Below are 7,297 nucleotides of genomic sequence, written 5' to 3'. Positions count from 1 at the left end.
CTTTAATCACAGGAGTCACACGTGTCCACTGTACCATCTGGGAACTCTTCTTGTTTAGCACTCGTAATAACACAAACACTAAATCCTCCTTCTCTTGTGCTGTTTTGTAGCAGTGTATATACCCGAGACTGTAACCTGTCTGTCTGTCGTGCACTCTCTCTCTTTTTCTTTCTCTCTGATTGTGGAATAAAAGTATGAACATGTATTTATAAGTTACACTTGTGTTTGAATCCTGCAGCTTATCACACATTTGATTTCCATGTGTGACAACTGCAAGTGTCCAGAGTGAGGACACACTGAGGGACCCACTGCTGCACATCATCTGTGAGGCTTTGCACCCCTGATGATCCACCAGGACAAACTCAGCAGTGTGTGAGGAAGAAGAGGGGGAAGAGCCAGCAGCAGCTGACAGATGGAGAGAATAGACAGACTGTTCCCTGTTTGTGAAGGACTGCTAGAAAAGTTTAAAATAACTAATTATCTGTCCTGAATCAGTCTTATTAGGTAATGTCCAAATCATTCCAGTGTTTTCAGTGTGGGAGAAAGTACTCAGGGCCTTCAAGTTAAACACTATGAAAGGCAGCAACAAGTTTAATATTCAGAAACCTAAAGTATGTATCAGCAGCAGAATGGACCTAAAAATAAATGCTTGTTTCAGTTCTATGAAGCTTTGAGTATTTTGGATTAGTAGTACTGCTGTGTTTGTTGCATCATATTGCTGTAATTGTTTATATACTTTATATATTCTGAAGTAAGTTGATCTATAGTGTTACATCATATTCTATAAGGATGTTATGTGTTTGTAGACTTTCTGCCCAGTTTGACCCATTTCGCAGAAGTCAGCCTGTGTAAGGCTCTGATATCTATTCTGTATGACTTAAAGCAGTTATGACATTGTATTATTTTCTCACCCAATAAAAAAATATTTAATATAGGCGTCTACTCTACATTCTATCAGAAACAGTTATCACAGCTCGTACATTTTCTTTTTACACATGTATGTAAGCATTGAGCCAAATTTAGTAATGCCAACATATTAAAAGAACAATATTTGCCTCATATATATAATACATCTATATATACACTGTCAAAGAAACCTGTCTTTGAGTGAAGATTTAAGGTGATAGGAAATATAAATAACTGCAACTTGAATCTTTACTGAAGCTCAGTATTTGACACAGAGTTCAAGGTCACTGCTGTAATAACTAATAATGGTTTGTTTGTTACCCCCCCTCCCCACACCTGCACAAACACATCTTCCAACCACACACACCCATATTTTGTTTTCAAACTCCATTGCAGTTTTTTTCACACCTCAAACATTTAGTAAACAATTAAGCAAATACAAGTAAACTGCAATAAATTATAGGCAGCAATAAAATGCACTACTAACTCTTTTACACTACGTCCACACTTAAACGGGTATTTTTGAAAATGCAGCTGTTTCTATGCGTTTGGACCTTTTGTCCACACGTAAAAAGGCATTTTTTGCATTTACGTGTGGACGAGGAATACAGAGTTCATCAGGCAACGTCAAAGGTATGTGCCTTTTTTCACGTCACGCTGTGTGTCACGTTATTGTTTACATGAGATGAATTGCAGAATGGCAGATAGAGACAAAATACTGTTACTGTTAATCTGACTATCTGCAGTTTTACACGCTTACAGATACACACGCAGTTACTGTCCCTCCATTTAGAAAGGCAGAGGCGTCACGGTGTGATTATTTTACATGTAGTTGTTTTTTTCCTATGTAATAATATTTAACATTGCTATCAATACATTTCTCAAAAAATGCCTCTCTGTGCAAAATGGGTTTAAAAACATAAACAACTGTGAGATACTGTTAGTCCTTGATTTCCTTGAAGTCCTTGAAGGGCGACTGTGACTCAAGAGTTGGGAGTTTGCCTTGTAATCGGAAGGTTGCCGGGACCGACAGTTTCGGTTGTTGTGTCCTTGGGCAAGACACTTCACCCGTTGCCTACTGGTGGTGGTCAGAGGGCCTGGTGGCGCCAGTGTCCGGCAGCCTCGCCTCTGTCAGTGCGCCCCAGGGTGGCTGTGGCTACAATGTAGCTTGCCATCACCAGTGTGTGAATGGGTGGATGACTGAGTGTGTAAAGCTTCTTGATTTTGCCAATAACTGTAGTGTGGCATGAATCTTAGACCTTAGAATATAAAAATTACAAAAAAAAAATCCAAAAGTCAAAACATCTAAAATAGCTAGTGCTACTCCAAAAAGAGCAGGGCATTTGACATTGTGAAAAACTAGTTCATGCATTTATTACTTCCAGGCTGGACTACTGCAATTCATTATTATCAGGATGTCCAAAAAACTCACTGAAAAGCCTTCAGCTAATCCAAAATGCTGCAGCAAGAGTCCTGACAGGGACTAGAAAGAGAGAGCATATTTCTCCTGTTTTGGCTTCCCTTCATTGGCTTCCTGTTAAATCCAGAATTGAATTCAAAATCCTGCTCCTCACATACAAGGTCTTAAATAATCAGGCCCCATCTTATCTTAATGACCTTGTAGTACCATATCACCCTATTAGAGCACTTCGCTCCCGCTCTGCAGGCCTACTTGTTGTTCCTAGAGTATTTAAAAGTAGAATGGGAGGGAGAGCCTTCAGTTTTCAGGGCCCTCTTCTGTGGAACCAGCTTCCAGTTTGGATTCGGGAGACAGACACTATCTCTACTTTTAAGATTAGGCTTAAAATTTCCTTTTTGCTAAAGCATATAGTTAGGGCTGGACCAGGTGACCCTGAATCCTCCCTTAGTTATGCTGCAATAGATGTAGGCTGCCGGGGGATTCCCATGATGCATTGAGTTTTTCCTTTCCAGTCACCTTTCTCGCTCTCTATGTATTAACAGACCTCTCTGTGTTGAATCATATCTGTTATTAACCTCTGTCTCTCTTCCACAGCATGTCTTTTATCCTGTCTTCCTTCTCTCACCCCAACCGGTCGCAGCAGATGGCCGCCCCTCCCTGAGCCTGGTTCTGCCGGAGGTTTCTTCCTGTTAAAAGGGAGTTTTTCCTTCCCACTGTCGCCAAAGTGCTTGCTCATAGGGGGTCATATGATTGTTGGGTTTTTCTCTGTATCTATGAAGCGCCTTAAGGCGACTTTTGTTGTGATTTGGCGCTATATAAATAAAATTGAATTGAATTGAATTAAAGCGCTTTGGGGTCCTTAGGGACTAGAAAAGTGCTATACAAATACAGACTATTTACCATTTGATTTGAACCGGGGAAACAAATCGTGGCAGGATCAGCCTGATATTATTTGGATCCCACTGTAACTTTACTGTATAAAGAGCTAACATCTCCAAAATCTCAGGAGTAGTTATTTATTACAAGAAGTGTTTGTGAACTAAAAATCAAGAATGTGGGATACTGTGTGTCCGTGATGTGGACAGCCCAGCGCGTGCTCCCGACGCAAGGGAAACTAATTCTGTTGTAGAGATCTACCTCGGCACTTGTGCAGGTGAAGCCATAGGGAAGATATGCTTCACCATATTTTCTAGCATTTGGCTTGGAATGAAGTTGGTTTGGAAACATATTTGGCGATGCTTCATCTCCTGCTTTGCATTTGTGTGGGAGCCCCGTCAAAAACCTGTCAATGATGCTAGCAGTGTCCAAGGGTTGTTGTTTATTTTTTTTCTTTTCATACCGCGCCCCCCCTGCAATGGATCTGCGCCCCCCCCTGGGGGGCGGGCCCCACACTTTCGGAACCTCTGTATTAGCTAATCTTAAAATGACTGTTCAGTACAGAAATGAAATCCAACAATCATGTTTTTACAGTCCCGTGGTCTCAGCCTCAGATACTCAACAAATCACACAGAGCTCATATAAAAACAAACAAATGAACAAAAGATTTTCTCCTTCGTTTCTGTCAAACAATGCTGTATGAAACGTTTCCAGCTGTTAGTATCATGGTTGCTAGGCAACCTGGGCAGCGTGACGGAGGCTAGACCGTCCCATTTCAGAAGCCTCGCACTTCCGGCCTTAGCGGTCTTTGAGTACGTGGCCCTTGTGGACCATTAAGGCTGCGTACTTTAAGGCTGCAGACCCTGAATTGGGATACAGCCATGGTATGCTTTATGTCAGCACTAGTGAACAGCTGTATTGTGTTAGACATCACATGTCTGATTCCCGAACCATAACATGCAAGTCCACATTGCTGAAGCATTACTATTCTGCCCTCACTGCTACACTGGATACAGTTATGCAGATAGATAAACTCCTCGACAACTGACAGGTGTATCGTCCCTTTTATTGACGCTGCCTTCAATTATCAACAGAGTGAAACTACAAACAGAAGAAAATAAGCAATATTCAGTCTATATATTCACACGATAATGCAAATCAGTTGACTAAACTAGCTAACATTGGAAAGAAAGTAAATCTGAATACAGTACACCTTTAACCATAAAAGTGCATAAATAATAGCAAATATAGTTGCATTAACTCTTGTTCAACTTAAATACTCACAAGCGAGGCTTTCTGTAAAACAACGAAGAGGATGGATGCAGATGTTTATCTGAACAACATGCTGAGTCAGTCTTTTCTCAAAGTGTGCTGCATTACTAACTCTACAGCTAATAACAAACAAATCTTAGCATGAAAGAACTGTAGCGACTCTTGCTGGTGGGAAGAAGAACTACACCAGCACAATTACACTGGATTTATTTGGTTGGTGTCAATTAGTCAAAAAATCAGAATGAGTGGGTCTACTTAATGGCAGTATAGACCAAATGTTAACGGGGATCTCTGTTAAAAATGACCTTCCACATCCCACTCCCACCCTTCCTACCAAGCTTTGGTTCACGATTTCAGTCTTACTGGTCCTTATTACAAAGCTATTATTTAGCTGGCATGAACTACAAATGGTTGTTTTTTCATAGTTGTATGACAAAGGCATGATAATTTAAACTTTTTTTTCCTTCAGACAAAAGACATGAATGCATTTTATTATGACAACTTGATTTTCAACCTTCAGCACACAGTGTTTTTGATGAGAAGTTAAGAGAAATGTGATCAGCCAGCAGATGTGTTGTGCTGAAGACCAATCTGTGTATGAAATGTGCTATCTTAAAACCAGCATTTATCTAAATTCACTAAATGATGCGGTGGCACATGGCAGAGCAGGAGCATTATTCAAACACACCACAATACTCCGCCGGAAGAATCCTTTGACCTGTCAATCCATCTGGAGCGTCAGTCACACACACAGGAATAGCATCAATGTGCATGCCTCATCCAGTAAGCAAAAAATTGAGAGAGCAGAGGGGAACACATAAAGATGCCTGCTGAGCTTTTCATGGTGCAATGAGGATTAAGCTGGAGAGAAAGGAGTACTGAGGGTTGTATACTGTATGTGTGAAAACATATGTATGTTTATACCATACACAAGGTGTATTATAATTACAATTAAACATGATAATCACAGGGGAAAATATATTGATTATTAAGATTATACACCTGCATACATTAGAATACAGACTAATCCACAATTCTTTTTAGAGGTATGTGAGAAGCTCTGTCGCTCTAGCTGATTACATCAAGGGTAAAGAAGTTCCCTAAGTGTCTCCTGCTGCAGCTCCAGAGTTAAATTTTTTCTGTCTGTATAAAGGACTGCAGTATTGCTCCTCTGAAGTGTGGATGGTGTTTTGGTTTGCCTGCAGCTACTAAGTCGGCCATCTCTGAAGTGTGAAAGCCAGTCTTTAAAAGCACAGGATTGGAATTTTCTTTGGAGTTTTCCAAAGACTGCCACAGACTACAGGATTATGATAGCTAAAGGGTTGTTTTGCTACACTCTGACATAATGAAACAAGCTAAACAGCCACAGGCAAGGCACAGCACTGTGGTAAATCGAGCCAACTCCCCACATGAAAACAGCTTGTATTTTGAGGTAACACTGCTGCAAAATCTGTTCTAAACAAGATTTTATTTGCAAAAGTACATTCTTCTGTTTAGTTTCACATCATCATTTATAATGTACCTGTCTTATCAACACAACTCTACAGCTCTACAGCCCTATTTAAAAAAACAAAAAACGTGTAAAGTATAATTAAGCACAATTCAGTGACCTGGACAGAAGTCATGTAAAAGCTTGGATATAAAAGCTGAAACTGATAAATCTTTTTTTTCTTTTTCTTTTTTAATATACAAATCAATTTGGCATTATCTTAGTTAGTCGGAAAACCTTTGTAATGCAACTAACAGAATAATTTTATCTGTAATATGATTACTGAATGTAGTACAATAATGTGTTACATTTAAGTCTCATTGAAAAATGCAATGTGATTACAGTTACACCCAACACTGTTAATAACCGAAAAGTATGGTCCATAGGATTTATTGCAGGGGTCTCAGACTCAACTTGCTGTTGATGTGAAATGATATAATGCAATTTGAAAGTTTCTGTTTTTGGTAGGGAGGATTTGTTTGTTGTTCTTTAAAATGTAAAATAATAATAATAATTATATGAAGGCAATATGAGCAGAGAGTACAAAACATTTTGAGGGATTGGCTGTGTGTACACTTATGTCTGCATTATAATTTTGTTAAATACTAACAAAATTATAGCAGAAGTGCTGCCACATGTCTGGCTAGAAAAAGAGTAGTAATTTGTTTATTTGGTAGTTCAATGAAAGGGTTAAGGCTAAGAGTGAGAAAAAAAAATGTTCACATTCGCAGTTTTGTATTGTTATGTAATACCTGAAATTTAAAAAAACAAACAACGTTTTTGGAAATATTTGTGGGGGTGGGTGGGTTATTTGTTTTTTTGGGGGGGGGGGGTTTTGTACTACTTGAACACAACAGTTCAATGAGATGACAGCGCCAGCAGTGGCCCAAAGCTCATACAAGTTTGAGATCCCTGGTTTATTGAGATCAGGTGGTTGACATAGCCATTGAGGAATAACCTATTGCTTTGCCTTGAGAAACTTTTAGGTGGCTTTTGCTATATGCTGTGGGCCATTAACATTTCTACTATGTATTGGTATTGGTTTTGCAGCATTTAGCGGAATCTGGGTGAGGAGTATATAAATAGTTCTGTACAGGGCCGTGTGTGTTTGAAGGGGGCATGTGCTCAAAGTTAAAAAGGGGCACATAGAACCAGGCTAAATAACAACAACCCATATTCATCAAGAAAATAATATGGAATCACATCATACTATATTGCTGTCATCAGGTGGGCACAATGCAAAGGAAGCGTAGTCTATGTTTTACCTGATGGGGTAAAATGTTGCTGTTGAGGGGTTGCTGCTGCTCCTGCTCCTGCTGCTGATAGTGCTGGAG

This window comes from Neolamprologus brichardi, unplaced genomic scaffold (assembly GCF_056152115.1).
Source record: "Neolamprologus brichardi isolate AB-2024 unplaced genomic scaffold, ASM5615211v1 NODE_ptg000008l+_length_2720982_cov_1, whole genome shotgun sequence".
NCBI classification, from domain to species: domain Eukaryota; kingdom Metazoa; phylum Chordata; class Actinopteri; order Cichliformes; family Cichlidae; genus Neolamprologus; species Neolamprologus brichardi.
This window is presented reverse-complemented; position numbering follows the sequence as displayed.